Genomic DNA, 18,495 nt, shown 5'->3' on the forward strand with positions numbered 1-18,495 from the left:
AATTATCATAAACTACTCACAAGCAGAAGTAAAGCTTGTACTGTGCAAACAGGACAAAATAAATTCATTCATCATAGATAAATCACAGTTACTTGCTTCAGGAACTCCTGACATGGCTGTTTTGTTATTTGTTTGTTGAAAAAGGTGCAAAAAATGTACTTGTCAACTGCAATATGAAATCAATAATGATGAAATAAATACCAGAAGAGAAACTGTCAGCAAATAGGTAAAATAAGGAAAACATTTTAAGGATTTTCCCACTGGTTAATAACTTTGCAGTTAAATATATGTGAAAGATTCAATTAGGTTTATCAAACCAGATCCTACTTGGTTCTTCTGAATATAGATGTATATCAGCAATACAAGTGTAGGATTTATATAGAGCTATACCACGAACTGCTCACAAACTGCTATATATCATTTAGTTATACAATCCAATATCTGGAATACTTTACTATGACTATTCAAACAAAGGAATTAACATATTTTCATCAGTTTGTATTGAAATATGTAAGACAGAGAGAGAGACAGAGAGAGAAAGGAATCTATGCTCTACCATTTAGCATACAGAACTCACCTATGATCTATTCTGAGAAGACTCATCACACTTATCTCTTCTAGTTCACAAGAAATCACATTAATATTCAGACTCCAGGAAAGAGGGGAGGAAGAAGGAGAAGAATCATATTGCACTGGTCTGTTCTACTGGCAATCAAAGAATGCAAGGTTCATGAAGAACAAATAAAATTGAGAAAGAGATGATTTTCTATTTTACTGGACATCAGCTAATGGGAAAGAATTCCAGAGTTCTTCTGATCTTTCTTTTATGACTTTTTATTCAGGAAAAAACAAAACAAAACACTTAATTTTTGTGATTAGGCTTTTTAATTCCTCTTACATGTTACTTTATGAGTTTTGTTTGCTTGCTTTTCATTTGCAGCCGTAATTAACATAAATGTTACTATAATGTTATCTATTCTCCCATTAAATGTGCAAAGCCACGATTACTGTTACAATAGAATATTCTGTGTCTAGAAGGTAGTATTTGAAACTAAGAATCAGATACACACTGATTTTAAAATGGAGTGCTAAATTCTTTGAAATCATGGTAATTTGAGTATTTTCAGATGTCTCTGACTGACTACTTGTGTCATCCAAAGCCTAGCAGAATCAGTAGTTTTCCAGATGAGTTCAAAGACATTAGGATTTCATCTTGGAACTTACAAAGTGTCATAGCCCCAAGCAAGGAAATATACATAAAATACCATGCCATGTTAACATACCCAGAACACAGTGAATGAACTACTGCTGTTACTTCATCTTGATTATAAGTTAAGTAGTAAGGAAAGCTGGTTTATTCTGAAAGCTCCCTTATGTCTTCTGCTGTGAAGTTGTGATCTATCCTAATAGACTCAATATCCTTAGGGCAGTTTGTCGGGAATGAGGCTAGCTGGGAAAACATTGACAATACTTATGTCAGCAAATTATTTTTGTCTTCAGAACAGGATGGCAGCATCAAAGTTACCTGCTGAGAACAGTTTTAGGATGGTCTAAGTTCCAAATGTTCCTGCAAGTTGTCTGCTTAGTTAGTATCCTTCCCATTCCTGATACATATATATATATATATATAACAGCTATTGTTATAAAAATAGTTAACTATAAGTAAGTGGTTAACTGCAAGATAAAATTTTGTCAAAGGTAGCATATGCAAGAAGCTAAACATCTGGATAACTAGGATTTTTTATAATTAAACAGCTTTTTGATTTACTTTCTCTTTGTTTTTTAACTGCATAGCACATGTAACTTAAAGCAGTTCCACTTTATAGATTCACATATCTTTTCTAAAAATCCCACGCAGTCTTCAATTTATTAAATTCTGCTTGTGTCTGTTTTCAAATGTAGAAAAGAAGTTCTGTTTATAAGGCTTTTCTTTTGACTGGAATACTTTTCCTTTTGTTGTGGAAATCAGAGATCTGAATTATTAATTAAAACAATCATTAATAATTTAACTCATATGTTGCAGGGAGAAAACTCATCTATTCACTTGGCTTGAAAGAAATCAGAATAGAAGTGGTTTATTGATTTATTAACAACTTGTAATTAACCAGTAGTCACTGAGCTATACATTGTGGACCCATGTCCTAAAAGTCTTTCTACAACTCATTGTAGGGACTTCTAATCCTTCCCTCAAGATCACACAGTAAACCCCCTGGGGTAGATGTGGGTGCTCCAGATTTTTTTACATCTCTGATGCACAAAAATTATACTTTATACCTCACTAATGCAAACACCAGTGGGAAAGCAACCCATAAGGCCATGCACCTGATGTGGGGGTCCCCATGTATTGTAACCCACAGTGTCACCCCAATAGCTTGAATGCAGCTGCTCACAGCAGCTTACAGGAAGGATTCTGTGCCCTGCCTGGGCAGGGGTCAAATTGTCATGAGGTGATTTCTGGTAGTGTCAAACCAGGTTTGCTTTCTGCTCAGGCACCCTCTTCTCACTTCAAGGGCTGGCTCTCCAACACAAACTGACATCCTTCTTTCATACTACCTTTCAAAGTGAATCACTCTTATCTCAAATGTCTCTTGGTAAACTCATGGTTATGACTTAATCCAGCTGATGATCATCTAAAAAACTTCATTATTGTAGATTTCTCTGCAGCATTAACAGTTTGGCGGCAAAAATCCTCCCAGGTAGCTTTGGATATTACCTCTCTTATAACTGATATTTTCTTGAGTGAAAATCAACAATATAAGTGTTCAAAGTTATTTCCTAGTTAAAAAAAAAAAAAAAAAAAAAAAAAAAAAAAAAAAGAAAGAAAGAAAAAAGAGAGATAAATTTTAAAAACATATAGAAATTTAAAGAAAAAAGAAAAAAAAAAAGAGTAATAGATCCTTGTTGTTTTCAGGCTATTGGAGGATATGAATCTGAGATAGATTTCCTTTCCACTCAAGGTGTGATTCCTCTGCCTTATTTCAAATATCTAATTTAGGATAAGATGAATCCTGCTCTAGCGCTGTCCATTTCACTTTACAAAGTACAAAAGGATCTTCTGATTGCATCTGATACAGACATATAAACAGAACACTGCTGTGTTTTCTTGGCCAGGGCTACGTATTATTAAGCTAATATAGGGAACATATGGGAGAGCAATATGCATCAGAAGCAAAGTTTGAGGATGGGTGGGAAATGTTGAGAACTTTAAATCACTTCAGCAACCTCTGTTTTGGCAGCCATATTATCCCACAAGTGCCTATTGTTCCTTGTCGATTGCTGGGGGATTGTGGTTGATTAGCACTACATTTCACAGAATCACAGAATCGTCTAGGTTGGAAGAGACCTCCAAGATCACCTAGTTCAACCTCTGACCTATCACTAACAAGTCCTTCACTAAACCATATCACTAAGCTCTACATCTAAACATCTCTTAAAGACCTCCAGGGATGGTGACTCAACCACTTCCCTGGGCAGCCCATTCCAATGCCTAACAACCCTTTCAGTAAAGAAGTTCTTCCTAATATCCAACCTAAACCTACCCTGGCACAACTTTAGCCCATTCCCCCTCGTCCTGTCACCAGGCACGTGGGAGAATAGACCAACCCCCACCTCGCTACAGCCTTCTTTAAGGTACCTATAGAGAGCGATAAGGTCGACCCTAAGCCTCCTCTTCTCCAGGCTAAACAACCCCAGCTCCCTCAGCCGCTCCTCGTAAGACTTGTTCTCCAGACCCTTCACCGGCTTCGTTGCCCTTCTCTGGACTCTCTCGAGCACCTCGATGTCCTTCTTGTAGTGAGGGGCCCAAAGCTGATCACAGTACTCGAGGTGCGGCCTCACCAGAGCCGAGTACAGGGGGACAATCACTTCCCTAGACCTGCTGGCCACACTGCTTCTTATACAAGCCAGGATGCTGTTGGCCTTCTTGGCCACCTGAGCACACTGCTGCCTCATATTCAGCCGCAACCAATACTCCCAGGTCCTTCTCTGCCAGGCGGCTTTCTAACCACTCATCTCCCAGCCTGTAGCTCTGCTTGGGGTTGTTGCACCCCAGATGCAGGACCCGGTACTTGGCCTTGTTGAACTTCATACAGTTAGCCTCAGCCCATCTGTCCAGCCTATCCAGATCCTCCTGCAGAGCCTTCCTACCCACGAGCAGATCGACACATGCACCTAACTTGGTGTCGTCTGCAAACTTACTGAGGGTGCATTCGATCCCCTCATCCAGATCATCCATAAAGATATTGAAGAGGACTGGCCCAAATACTGAGCCCTGGGGGATGCCACTAGTGACCGGCCTCCAACTGGATTTGACTCCATTCACCACAACTCTTTGGGCCCAGCTATCCAGCCAGTTTTTAACCCAACAAAGCGTACACCAGTCCAAGCCATGAGCAGACAGTTTCTTGAGGAGAATGCTGTGGGAAACGGTGTCAAAAGCCTTACTGAAGTCAAGGTAGACCACATCCACAGCCTTTCCCTCATCCACTAAGCGTGTCACTTTGTCGTAGAAGGAGATCAGGTTTGTCAAGCAGGACCTACCTTTCATAAACCCATGCTGACTGGGCCTGATCGCCTGGTTGCCCTGTAAGTGTCGCGTGATGACACTCAAGATAATCCGCTCCATGAGCTTCCCTGGCACTGAGGTCAAACTAACAGGCCTATAGTTCCCCGGGTCTACCCTCCGGCCCTTCTTGTAGATGGGCGTCACATTTGCTAGCCGCCAGTCGACTGGGACCTCTCCTGATAGCCAGGACTGCCGATAAATGATGGAAAGCGACTTGGCCAGCTCTTCCGCCAGTTCTCTCAGTACCCTCGGGTGCATCCCATCCGGCCCCATCGACTTGCATACATCCAAGTGCTGTAGCAGGTCGCCAGCCATTTCCTTGTGGATTGTGAGGGCCACATTCTGCTCCCCATCCCCTTCCACCATCTCAGGGTACTGGGTATCCAGAGAACAACTGGTTTTGCTGCTAAAGACTGAGGCAAAGAAGGCATTAAGCACCTCAGCCATTTCCTCATCTCTCGTCACTAAGTTTCCCCCCGCATCCAGTAAGGGATGAAGATTCTCCTTAGTCCTCCTTTGCATGTTAATGTATTTATAAAAACATTTTCTGTTGTCTTTAACAGCAGTAGCCAGATTGAGCTCCAGATGAGCTTTGCCCTTTCTAATTTTGTCCCTGCACAGCCTCGCAACATCCTTGTAGTCCTCCTGAGTGGCCCGGCCTCTTTTCCAAAGATTATAAACCCTCTTTTTTCTCCTAAGCTCAAGCCACAACTCTCTAAAAATATGGAACGCTTCACGAATTTGCGTGTCATCCTTGCGCAGGGGCCATGCTAATCTTCTCTGTATCGTTCCAATTTTAGTACATGTGCTGCCGAAGCGAGCACAAAGCGAAGATTTGATCAAACAAATCCTACCAACATAATTTTGCTTGTAGTGTTATATTTTTGCACTTTAAAAGGACAAAGCTTTGAAGTTTAAAATCTTTTCTAAATACCCAGCCTGAAACACCAATGCCTCATGGAGCACTTCATGTTGCACAGTAAGTAGAGGTGGTAAGAGATTTATAAACACACGCTGTTTCTGGCTTGATGAAAAAAAAGATCTCTGTCGTTTTGTAACTACAGTAAAATAATGTTTATATCTGCAGACTTCTCCTTGGTCTGGCTGGTCAAAATTTTCACTTAAAGGTTTGAAGTTGTTTGATTATTAGGACCAAATCTCCATGCTACTTCTGAAAGATACCTTACATCTATCACCCCTTCTGTCCTGACAACACAAAGACATGAAGCAAAGGCAGAGTAACTCTGGCTCCTTTTGTGCTTTTGAGAGTGATCCCCTTCCCCCATACCAAGCGTTGCTGAGGTGCTAGCCAACCCTAGCCTTCATGTGCATGTGCTTTCTTATTATTACCATATAGAAGCATCTGAATAACCAGTCTGACAAAATATAATTCAAGAAAACAACCAAGAACACACCAGGACCTTTGTCACAGCTTAGCTACCTCTATTCAATGCCAGCTTATATGGTGTTGTGCAACCTTGGATCAGACATGAAAGGAGCTATGTGAGAGAAGTTGTCATTGGACTGTGTTCTTTTGATTTTTTTTTTTTTCAAGTTTAGGCTCTTATTCTTGGTCCTTATAAGCTATGTTGAAGCTATGTTGCAGCTATTGTGCTTGGCCTTGTATTTCACTGTCCTAGATCCTAGGGCCTAACTAATAAAAAATTTCACTGGTACATGGACAAGTGATAGTAATGACTGTACAGCAGGCAGGAAATGATATTGGAAAGAAAATAGCAAATGCAAACTAAAGCTTTACAGCTTTAACTTGGACATGTGTGATTATCAAGGAAATCGTCTTTGTATCTAATATACTGCAAACATTTTTCAGACATCAGAGTTAAAAAAGGATATTATTCCTACAAAACTAGAAAGGTCAGTGAGATACTTGCTGCTTGCATGGTACTTTGACAAATATGACTACCTCAGGGCAAGAGTTTTACATTCAGAAAATAGTTGCACTCTTTTATTTGTAAAATCATCATTCTTACAGTGTGTTGTGGTCTATCCTCTTCATCTCACTCTTGGGTAATATTTTTTTTCTAAGCTGCTCTCTCATTTCCCATTTCCTGCCTAGCCAAGAGAGGTAACAAATTAGACAAAGTGTTCAGTCTAGGAACTTGAATATTATGAATATTATTTTTATTTACAGCCTTGTTGTCATGCTTAGCTGAGCTACAGGAGCTACAGTTTTGACTTCTTTTAGTACTGAATGTAAGTGGATATACGATATTGTGAATAATAAAAAACATGTTTCTTCTTGTGAGATGTAAAACCATATCTTATGATTTAAAAAATGTCTGTATTAAGACATGCTCTTCTTTGCAACATTTACAGAAGTAAAAGTTATTGAAGACTGAGTATCTACATGATCAGAATCTAAATGAAATTAAAATCTTCCAAAGACAGTCCTCCCACAGACTGGGAAATTTTGTTTGTTTGTTTGTTTGTTTCCTTGCTTTTGTTGTTGTTGCTTTTTTTTATTATTATTTATTCTTCCATTTAGCTTCTTCCTTTTAGCATTCATGTTATTGTCATCCTTTATTCTTGTGGGTATCATGAGAAAGTGGACCATACAAACAACATAAGAGTGGCGTTCTACATAATTCAGAAACATTATTTTCTTTGTGTGTACTATATAATAGTAAATTCATTGTCTTTGACCACAAATACAACATGCAGAAAATCACAGAATCATAGAATCAATAAGGTTGGAAAACACCTCGAAGATCATCTGGTCCAACCATCCCCCTACCACCAATATCACCTACTAAACCATCTAAGCACCACATCAAACCTTTCCTTAAACGCCCCCAGGGATGGTGACTCCACTACCTCCCTGGCCAACCCCTTCTAACGCATGACAGCTCTTTCTGAGAAGAAATGTCTTCTAATTTCCAAACTGAACCTCTCCTGGTGCAACTTGAGGCCATTCCCTCTAGTCCTATCACTAGTTATCTGCAAGAAGAGGCTGACCCCCAGCTCCCCACAACTTCGTTTCAGGTAGTTGTAGAGAGTAATAAGGTAACCCCTGAGCCTCCACCAGACTAAACAACCCCAGTTTCCTCAGCTGCTCCTCACAGGACTTGTGTTCCAGGCCCTTCACCAGCTTTGTAGCCCTTCTCTGGACATGCTCCAGTGCCTCGATGTCCTTCTTGTAGTGTGAGCCCAAAATTGAACAGAGTATGTAAGTTGCAGCCTGTTACTATTTATAGATTTAATAATCCTACTCCATGATTATTATTTTATCTGCTGTTTTCCTTGATTATTTACATGGGTCAGAGTCAATGCCTATCTGTTACTTTGGAACGCCCACAAATAATATTTGCATTACAAAAATTTTCCTGACAGACCTGGTTAAGCGTTTTCTGTACTGTTTTCTATCCTGGATAATTTGATCAGTGCAGGGCATGTCTAAATTGTGCATAATTCTACAAGCTCTGAACAAGGAAATTTACATGACAGAAAGCAATTTTGCCCTAAAAAACTATTAAGAAAAAATAAGATGCAGTAACAGACATTCCTAGATTCTTTATTAAAGGACAGAGAAACAAATTGAAAAAGGAACAATTTATGTATTTATGTGTACATTTCTTCCACAGATACTTTTTGTCTTGCTGAAGTGAATAAGCAGTGCCCACTATTTATTCAGTTTTGTGTGTCAGGTAGAACATAGTAGGGGGTGAAATGAATTCATCTTTCTGTCTTCAAGTAAACTAAAAGCAATTTTAGTCTTCCCATGTGGTCACTTGAGGTGCTTGTCATGTTCTAGCTAATGATATCAGGCACCCTCAGGTTGTTTAAATATTCATGAAGTAATTAAATTCTCATTAACATATAAATAAAAGAAAACTGAAAACAAGTTTAGGAGGCACCTAGCATCTGTTCTAATGCTTTTAAGTATTAAAATGTGCCACATACAGAAGGAAAAGTGCATTCTGTTCAGGGAAGTATTTTGCATGGATTATTTATAGAAACTGTAATTAAACTGATTTGGCATATTAAGTAAAGTTAACAGCAAAGCTTTATTTAGGTAGTTCATATGTCTCTGCCACCCAAAAAAAAAGGATCTAAAAATAGGAAAGGGGGAGGTAAAATTAAATTTTGTTTGTTCTGAGATCCAGATGAAATTCCAAGAACAGTCAAAAGAATCCTCCTTTGGAGTCTGAGAAATGCAAAATCTTACAAGGCAGGCATACGTGGGCTTCTCGTTTAAATACACCTTTAAATATATATATATATATATTACTGACATTTGAAAAACAAAACCCCAAAAAGTGGTTCTACACAATGACTCATAAGTTAACCCTTACATGTCTTCAAATTCTGAGTTTAATTGAGAATTATATCATACAACTTGAGACTTTAGTTCGGAGACAACCTTATATTCTCAAAAGAATTTATCCTTCTAATATTGAAGAAATTACTTCTTTATATATAGTATATGTTTTTTTCTAAAAATATTAGAATAAATATATTTTACTTGTGAGCAATGTATGTGCCCACTGTTCCATACCATGCCACTGCAGCTTTCTCTATGATAGAAGCGGACAAATAAACTTCAGTAATGAACCATGCATTGAGATTGAGAAGATGGAAAATGGCAAAGGAGAGATAGAATATATCTTTCAAGTGCAGTATACAAAATCATTTGTGTTCTTTTCTTTGTAACAATCTCTGTCTTTTTTTTTTTTTTTTTTTTTTTTTTGTAATCTATATTAAAATGTATTACACAATGGTGTTAGTTCATTGTGCCCTTACGTAGTAAGGGGTACATAAGATATAAGCTTTTATTGCTCTAGTTTTCACTAGAAAGGAATGCATACCCAGGGAAATTTAACATTTCTTACTGTTCATTTTATGCAATTTATTTCAAAAAGCAGTATTTCATGTCTTAGCCAAATTCTGCGTTCTTACATGCTTTTTCTCACTGTGATGCCTACTGAGGGAAATGTATGCCAATTATGCAATGTGTTTGGTACATCCTGAAAAGGGTGTATTGTGGAAAAGGGCACATAGACCTACCTGAAAGAAAAAGATAAACCTATTTTTTCTCTTTTTTAACTGTGGTAGACAAAGGGCAAGTAATTTAAAAGTAGCTGCTTTCTGTTATCATTATGCACGTAAGTATTATTCTTTTAAGAAGCCACTATTCACCACCGGTAACTAAAGTTAAAAGGAATAAGTGAAAATATTTTCCTCATATTCAACTCACATCAGTTCCAGAAAATTTAGGATTAGCAGAGAATAGTGTTGTCTTAGGCATTATAACTGTGAAAAGAAGACGTGCTCATACAACATAGGAAAAAAAAAAAATGTACTCCTATTTATCTTAAACCCATATTGCAATGAAGACGCGTAATGAATCTTGGATTATTGCAATCTTGTATTGGTAAAAAATCATTATTTTACAAGTCCTCATGAATAGACTTTCCTTCAAAACTAGAGAGTGGTGGTTCCAGGGTAGACTTCTGATGGAGAAAAGATGGTAGATTCAATACCTGTTGACCAACATTGGATATGTTTCATAAAAATATTACTAGTACCATTAAAGATAATCACAGACACATGCATGCACATGTGCACACATGCGCCTATGTGTGTATATATATGTATATATTTAGACTTATTGCTATCTGGGAACAGAATGGAGTCTAGAGGATTTAAAACCCTGTCTGCCAAAAAAATGGTCTCAATTGAGTTTGCTGTTAAAGATTCATCTCACTCTTCAGTGCATCTTCCACTACCAGGCACAGTGAAATTGACTTTTCACTGACCAAAAGAGAAAACCGTCAGTAGATCAAACTGTATATTCAATTGCAGATCTACTTTGCTAATTAGAAAGACTCAGTAAGGGAACTCAGATTAAGTCATTGGCCGTCTACACTGTACTTGTGTATTGGGTTTATCTGGCAAGGTTTTGGTAGCAGGAAGGCTTTAGGGGTGGCTTCTGTGAGCAGAAGCTCCCCCATGTCAAATCAGAGCCAGCTCCAGCTGGCTCCAAAAGGGACCGGCCGCTGGCTGGTGCTGAGCCAATGAGCAACACTGGTTGTGCCTATGTGAGATCAGATTGAAGAAAGACTGAAGCAGATTGATGCAACAGTGAGAGAGGAGTGACGAGTGAGAACCAGCCCTACAGACCCCAAGGTCAGTGCAGAAGGAGAGCATGAGGTGCTCCAGGCATGGAGCAGAAGTTCCCCTGCAGCCTGTGGAGAGGCCCCTGGTGGAGCAGGCTGTCCTCCTGCAGCCCATGGGTCCCACACGGAGCAGATCTCCATGCTGCAGCCCGTGGAGGAGCCCCCGGTGGAGCAGGTGGGTGTGGCCTGGAGGAGGCTGCAGCCCATGGAGAGCCCCCGCAGGAGCAGGCTCTGAGCTGGAGCTGCAGCCTGTGGAGAGGAGTCCAAGCAGGAGCAGAGGGTCTGGGGGGAGCTGCCGCCCATCGGTTACCCATGCTGGAGCAGTTTGCTCCTGACGGATGGACCCCATGGTACAGAGCCATGCTGGAGCAGTTCTTGAAGAGCAGCTGCTTGTGGGAAGCCTACGCAGGACCATTTCAGTAAGGACAGCATCCCATGGGAGGGACCTAACACTAGAGCATAAGCAGAGTGTGACCATTGAAGAGTGGCGGAGATGAAGCATTACACACTGACCACAGACCCTGTTCTCCATTCTTCTGCACCACTCGGGGGGAGGAGGCTGAAGAATGTGGACTGGGGGAAGGTGGTTTTAGTTTGCTTTCACTGCTCTAGCTTGTTAGTAATAGACAATAAATTATTTAAATCTCCCTATGCTGAGCCTGTTTTGCCTGTGATGATAATTGTTGAGTCTCTCTTTCCTTATCTCAACCCTTGGGCCCTTTCCATTGCATTTTCTCTTCCTTTCCCTTTGATGAAGGGGAATGAGAGAGTGGTTTTGTTGGAGTTCAGCTGCGCAACTGGGTAAAACCACCAAAATATGTAAACTCATAACTTCTTTTTGTTGTTGTTGTTGTAGATGTTTTGTTGGTGTTGTTATTGCTGTTATTGTTTGATTGTTTTTGTTTTTGTTTGGTTATCTTTGAATTTCTCTGAGATAAATCATTTCCAGAGTGAAGTTTTATGCAATGTGAATTAAGCTACTCCGTACCATGTATCTTGAAGGTCATGACTTACTATATTTGTTGCTGAAATTATACAACTGTTATTCTTGAATGGAACAAGGTGTGACGGTATAAAAAGTGTTCAACACTTCACCATGAGAGGCATCCTTGGACCAATTTTGAGGATATTACTTTCACATGAACAATAGGTTATTTTTTTCAAGCAGAAAACATGCAGATATCAAATGTTTCATTTTTGCAGTGTGCTTAAATGGTTGGTCTGAATTCACATTCAAAGTATATCCAGTTTGTATGAACTCTCATGAATCGAGAAATAAAAAGATTATATGTCGTGTAACTGAATAGTAGAAGCAATTAGCTCTATATAATTTTGTAAATAAATATTTGCATTTTGTTACATTCAAACAATAAAAACAAAAACAAAAAAAAGAGAAAAAAATAGAAAAAATGGCATGAGAATTAGGTTGTGGCTTTTGAATCTAAAAAATTGGCCATGGTGCCAATTATTTATGAAACAACCATTATTTTAGGCATATTGAAGAGTACACTAATTTACTTTCCTAATGTCTAATGGAGCTACAGAGCAAATAAAATGATGAGGAAAAACTGTACAGAATGCAGTTATGAATTATATTTAATTTACGATCAAGCAGAGGATCTATTCAGATAGTAGTAATGACAATCATTATATTCTGATAACTTTCACAGAATTCCCCTGTCCCTGTGTAAAACAGATGACAATACAATAAAAAATATTTTTTCCCATCTTCAGATGGGAATACAGTATTATTCCATTTATATATATTTATTTTTTATATATATTTATTTATATATTTATATTTATATATTATTATTTAGGAAATAACAGTATTTCCTAAGAATAACAGGGAATATGAAGCAGACAGCTTCCATATTCCTCTTTTTTTTTTTTTTTTTTTTTTTTAGTGTCTCAGCTAATACCCAGATGTTAAACCAGCAGTTATTTAGTACTTGTAAATAACGGAAACAGAATTAACAATTTTAGGAAGCTTACTCATCACTTTTTTTCCTCCTTTTCTTCTCTTTTTTATTTTTTTTTTGTTCTCTTTTATAAAAGTTGGGGAGTGATCAGCTCTACTAATGCTTTCTGTGACAACAAAAATAGTCACAATTACAAGCAGGTATGCTTCTACAGCGGTGGGTCTTCTATACTTAAATGTGTGATGGAGATCATTTTAGTCTTTCATATTCATGTGTTTCTGACATAATGCCCCATCACTGTTTCAATTTCAAAGGAGCAATTTGAGCTTTCCTGTCACCAAGATTTCATTTAAATGTGTGTTTAGAAACTAGAATTCTTCCTCCTTCTTATGAAGTGCTTCTGTATCTCTAGTTTGCTCTGAAATTGTGTGAAATAGAGATACAATCAAAAAACCTTCTGTCACAGAAGTGGAAAAAATGAACTTGCTGCTGTGAAATTTGCTGTCAAGTAATTTACAATCAATGTTTTCATGTTGTTGTTGTTAAGTAGCTATGGTTGAAATAGGACATATGGTTTTATCCTTTTTGTCACAGTTTTCTTTTCTGAGCTGGAATAAATCACTAATACCAAAACATTCAAAAAGCTTAAAATTAAGAACCTACATTCACACACAAGCCAATGGAATATAACATGTAATCACAACTAATTACCTGTTTTCAGAAATAATAAGTATATATGTGCCTAAATTGAGCCTTCATTAATTTTTTTTCCATTATTCTATTTATTAAATTTGGATAATAACTAGCTATGTTGCTGTGATCAACATTTCCATATGAACTTCCAAAGAAGTCGAAGTGCACATTCTCTACAGTATACAATTTGTTTCAAATACCCAACGTAGAGAGTGATGAAATAGTCATTCTTCTTCTCTGTATCTGAAAAAGATTACTACCTGAAACACTAACTACATTTTTTCCAAATTATTCTTGTATTTGTTTCATGTTCATCACCTATACGTTCATACATTCAGTAGAAAGAAAAAAAGGACAGTGGGAGCAAGTGTCCTGATAAAACTATCCTTTGATTGCTTATTTTTTTCATTTTGAATCATGATGCTTCAGGGTAATCATGTTGGCAATCCTCTTACACGAACAACCTTTGCTGATTATATACCTGATCTCCACAAAATAAATAAATAAATAAATAAATAAATAAATAAATAAGAATTAGAGTGTAATCCATTAATAGCAATGTGCATTTGTGTACTAGTGACTAACTTCGGATGTTGAGGGAACTTTGAGAATAATTGTGGCACTTTAATGAGTCTTGATGCAAGAAATTCAGGCAGGACTGGAGTTCAATAATCTGAACTGCTGTTTATGACCCTGGTGAAATTAGGATTCTGAGCTTCAGTTTGACCAGAATTTAAGAGCATTCTCCAGGGTGAGTGCAGCTTCTCCTAGGAATTTGTCTGGCTAAATCTAAGGTCGGCTTCCTTGCTGATAGGAACTGTTGTGGAAACAAACGATCTTGAAGTGAAGGCTTTTCCCTCCTTTCCCTTGGGAGATGGATGAAGCTGAGGATCTCTTGTTTGGTCCTGTCTGTGTTACACCACAGATGTGATCTATGCCCCATCTTCTAACCCCTTGAACCTGACCCTATACCTCAGCTAATGACTTGGCTTCCTGGCTTCATCACGATGGACCTGCTCAGTAATCACCAGTTTGTACCTGATACTGATCTCTGTCTTTGGACCTGATCCGGCTCCACTTTTGCTAACTTAATTTCTTGACTCCTCGCCAGTGAGGCCACTGCTCTGCCTGCCTCTTGTCACCTTTGGATCCCAGCTCACCTTCCCTCATAGAGTAGTCTGCCATTACTGCTCCCTCACAGGACAGGGCTCTTCACATTGTGTCCAACCTATAAGTGCCCTTGTTTTGCGAAGTCTATTTGATGGTAGGGAGCAGATATTTATCCTTTCATTACATAATCGACTCTCTTCTTTCTTATTACAGGTCTAGTGATAACTCGATACCCTCTGAAATATGCCAAAACCAAGTTCTGACTGATATTACCTATTTAGACATCAAAGTCCTCAGCTTCCCTGTTTTGTGTCCATATGTAAAAGTCCCTCTCTCAGGTAAACTTCAGTTTTGGAGCTGCTGCTCTGGGCTGTCAGACCATTCCTACAGGAGCTGCACTTTGGAGCCTTGGGTAACTGGGGCACATGTGAAACAAGAGTTGCTTATCTCCTTTTCCTCCAGAGTCACCTTCAGTTTCAAAAAAGGCATTCAGACCCATTCTATACAAAGAGAAAATAAAGCACATTAATTACTTAGAGTTTTGGAGTGATAGAAGAAAAAAAAAAAAAAAAAGAAAGAAAAAGGAAGGAAGGAAGGAAGAGAGAGAGAGAGAGAAAGAAAGAAAGAAAAAGAAAGAAAAAAGAACGAAAGAACGAAAGAACGAAAGAACGAAAGAACGAAAGAACGAAAGAAAGAAAGAAAGAAAGAAAGAAAGAAAGAAAGAAAGAAAGAAAGAAAAAGAAAGAAAGAAAGAAAAAGAAAGAAAGAAAGAAAGAAAGAAAGGAGATAGTTCTTCCTGTAAAGAGTTACTTTTCACTTGTAAAATATTTAAGTTAATCAGTCAAACACAAAAACACATAGCTCAGCTGTCCACATTAGTAACATCAAAATGGCTAATATTCACAATAAACGTGAGATAATAGACCATAAGTAAAACAAATTCACAAGACTTGTTTTACTCTATTTTAAATAATAAATGCATTTTTCAACAATCAGTAAAGGGAACTCCTGTACTGAAATCTTCAAGTCAAGAATAGGTGCCTTTTTGGAAAGAATTTTAAGCTCAGTCACAAGGTGTGGGGATAAATATTAGAGCAATTCTATGACCTATTCTATACAGGCAGTCTGACTAAATGATTTAATATACCCTACTGACCTTAGAAGATGTTCATCTGCTAAAACCTGTAAAAAACAAAGTAACTTAATAAATTGTTTCAAATTTTAAGAAAGCATCAGATAAGTGCATAAGATAATTAAACAGTATCAGGTAATATGATCAGGTCTTCTCTCCATTTCACTGAACATTTAGGATGTCAGACTTTCTCACAGTTTCAAATACAACATTATTTCTTTTCTGATCATGAAAGAAAGAAAGAAAAAAGTTCATATAATCATTATTAGATGGGATGCGCCTCTCTCAGAGAGGGGTGAAGATTTTTGCTCAGGAGTTGGCAGGGCTGATAGATAGGGCTTTAAACTAGAGTTCAAGGGGGAAGGGGATAAAACCAGGCACACCAGTGATGAGCTAAGGGATGGTGCACTAGAATCAAGAGGGACTGTGTGCTAGTGAGGCCCTTCGGTCGGCTACACAAGGTGCTGTGTGTAGGGAGGCGCATTTGAAGTGCTTCTACACAAATGCACGCAATATGAAGAATAAAATGGATGAGCTAGAAGTCTTGGCCCAGTCCCACGACATCATCAGCATAAGCGAAACCTGGTGGGATGAGTCCTTTGGCTGGTGTGTTGCAATAGATGGTTACAGGCTCTTCAGGAGGGACAGGCAGGGTAGGCGAGGTGGCGGGGTGGCAATGTATGTGAAGCATGGGCTGGACTGTGTGGAACTTCAAGTTGGCGATGGCAAAGTTGAGAGCCTCTGGGTAAGGACTAAGGGACGAACAAATAAAGGGGATGTCCTAGTGGGAATCTATTACAGACCACCTGGCCAGGACGACAACGCCGATGAATTATTCTTTGCAGAACTAAGAGATGCCTCAAGATCAACTCCCCTTGTCCTATTGGGGGATTTCAACTTGCCAGACGTCAACTGGGATCACCACACGGCTGACACGAGCAAGTCCAGGAGGTTCATAAAGCACCTAGATGATAACTTCCTGGTGCAGGTGCTAAGAGAGCCAACTAGGAAAGGTGCCCTCCTAGATCTGTTGCTGGAGAACAGAGAGGGTCTTGTGGGAGACGTGGCAATTGGCGGCCTTCTCGGTCATAGTGACCATGAAGTGGTTGAGTTTAGAATTTATGGTGACAGAAGGAAAACAGTCACCAAAACTTCAGCCCTGGATACGGGGAAAGCAGACTTCAGGCTGCTCAGGGAACTAGTCAGCAAGGTCACCTGGGAAGCTGCTTTTGAAGGTATTGGCGTCCATCAGTGCTGGTCAATCTTTAAGCACAAGATCAGGCAATTCCAAAATATCGGAAGTCAGGCAAGCGGGGCAGAAGGCCGGCCTGGCTGACCAGGGATCTTCTACTGGAGCTAAGGCAAAAAAAGAAAGTGTACGGCTGCTGGAAGGAGGGTCAGGCGACGAGGAAGGAATACAGGGATGCTGTTTGTGTTTGTACGGAGAAAATTAGTGTGTCCAAAGCCCAACTAGAGTTCAAGCTGGCCATGTCTGTGGGAGACAATAAAAAAGTTTTTTTTAGATATGTGAACAGAAAAAGGAGAACCAAAGAAAACATAGGTCCGCTACTAGATGGGGAAGGTCTCCTCACAGACAATGACATAAGCAAAGCAGAGACGTTTAACACCTTCTTCGCTTCTGCCTTCAACACTGATGATGGGCTTTGGGACCCAAGGTACCCTGAGCTGGAGGACCATGACGTTGGAATGACAAACTCCCAGCCGACCCTGAACATGTGCGGGATTTGCTGCTCCACCTGGATCCATACAAGTCCATGGATCCAGATGGGATTCATCCCAGGGTGCTTAAAGAGCTGGCTGACGTCATCGTGGGACCTCTTACAATTAGTTTTCAATGATCTTGGGAATCTGGAGAGGTCCCAGTAGACTGAAAGCTGGCAAATGTTGTGCCAATTTTCAAGAAGGGTAAGAAAGAAGACCCTAGCAATTACAGGCCTGTCAGTCTCAGGTCAGTGCCTGGTAAAATTATGGAGAGGATGATCCTTGAAGTTATTGAAGTCATTGGTCCCAGTCAACATAGGTTCATGAGGGGTAGGTCCTGCCTAACAAATTTGATTTCTTTTTATGATAAGACCACCCATCTAGTCGATCAAGGGAAACCAGCTGACATGATCTTTCTGGACGTCAGCAAAGCTTTTGACACGGTTTCCCATAGGATCCTACTGGACAAAATGTCCAGCATACAGCTAAACAAAAACATCATACGATGGGTGAGCAATTGGCTGACGGGCAGGGCTCAAAGGGTTGTGGTAAATGGGGTCACATCTGGCTGGTGGATGGTCAGTAGTGGGGTCCCTCAAGGCTCCATTTTAGGGCCAGTCCTCTTCAATGTTTTTATAAATGATTTGGATGTAGGACTAGAAGGTGTTTTGAGCAAATTTGCTGATGATATTAAACTGGAAGGAACTGTTGACCCTGTTGCGGGTGGAAAGGCCTTGCAGAGAGATCTGGACATATTGGAGAGCTGGGCGATCACCAACCGTATGAAGTTTAACAAGAGCAAGTGCTGGGTCCTGCACCTGGGAAGGGCCAACCCTGGCTATACGTACAGGCTGGGCGACGAGATGCTGGAGAGCATCCCCGCAGAGAGGGATCTGGGAGTTGTGGTTGACAGCAAGTTGAACATGAGCCAGCAGTGTGCCCTGGCAGCCAGGAAGGCCAACCATATCCTGGGATGCATCAAGCATGGCATCGCTAATGAAGGGTAACGAAGATGATCAAGCAACTAGAGGGGAAGATGCATGAGGAGCGGCTGAGGGCACTTGGCCTGTTCAGCCTGGAGAAGAGGAGGCTGAGGGGAGACTTCATTGCAGTCTACAACTTCCTCGTGAGGGGGATTGGAGAGGCAGATGACCTATTCTCCGTTATCACCAGTGACAGGACCCTCGGGAAAGGTGTTAAGCTGAGGAAGGGGAA

The 18,495-nt window shown here is 39.7% G+C and overlaps 1 non-coding gene across 1 annotated transcript; it reads right to left on the reverse strand.

The window, feature by feature from the left end:
- Window positions 1–5,281: 5,281 nt before the first annotated feature.
- On the reverse strand, window positions 5,282–5,388 carry LOC121064221. The gene has a single exon (XR_005816421.1). It is a non-coding gene; the product is annotated as a U6 spliceosomal RNA (small nuclear RNA).
- Window positions 5,389–18,495: the final 13,107 nt, after the last annotated feature.

Source organism: Cygnus olor, chromosome 1 (assembly GCF_009769625.2).
Source record: "Cygnus olor isolate bCygOlo1 chromosome 1, bCygOlo1.pri.v2, whole genome shotgun sequence".
In the NCBI taxonomy this organism is placed as follows: domain Eukaryota; kingdom Metazoa; phylum Chordata; class Aves; order Anseriformes; family Anatidae; genus Cygnus; species Cygnus olor.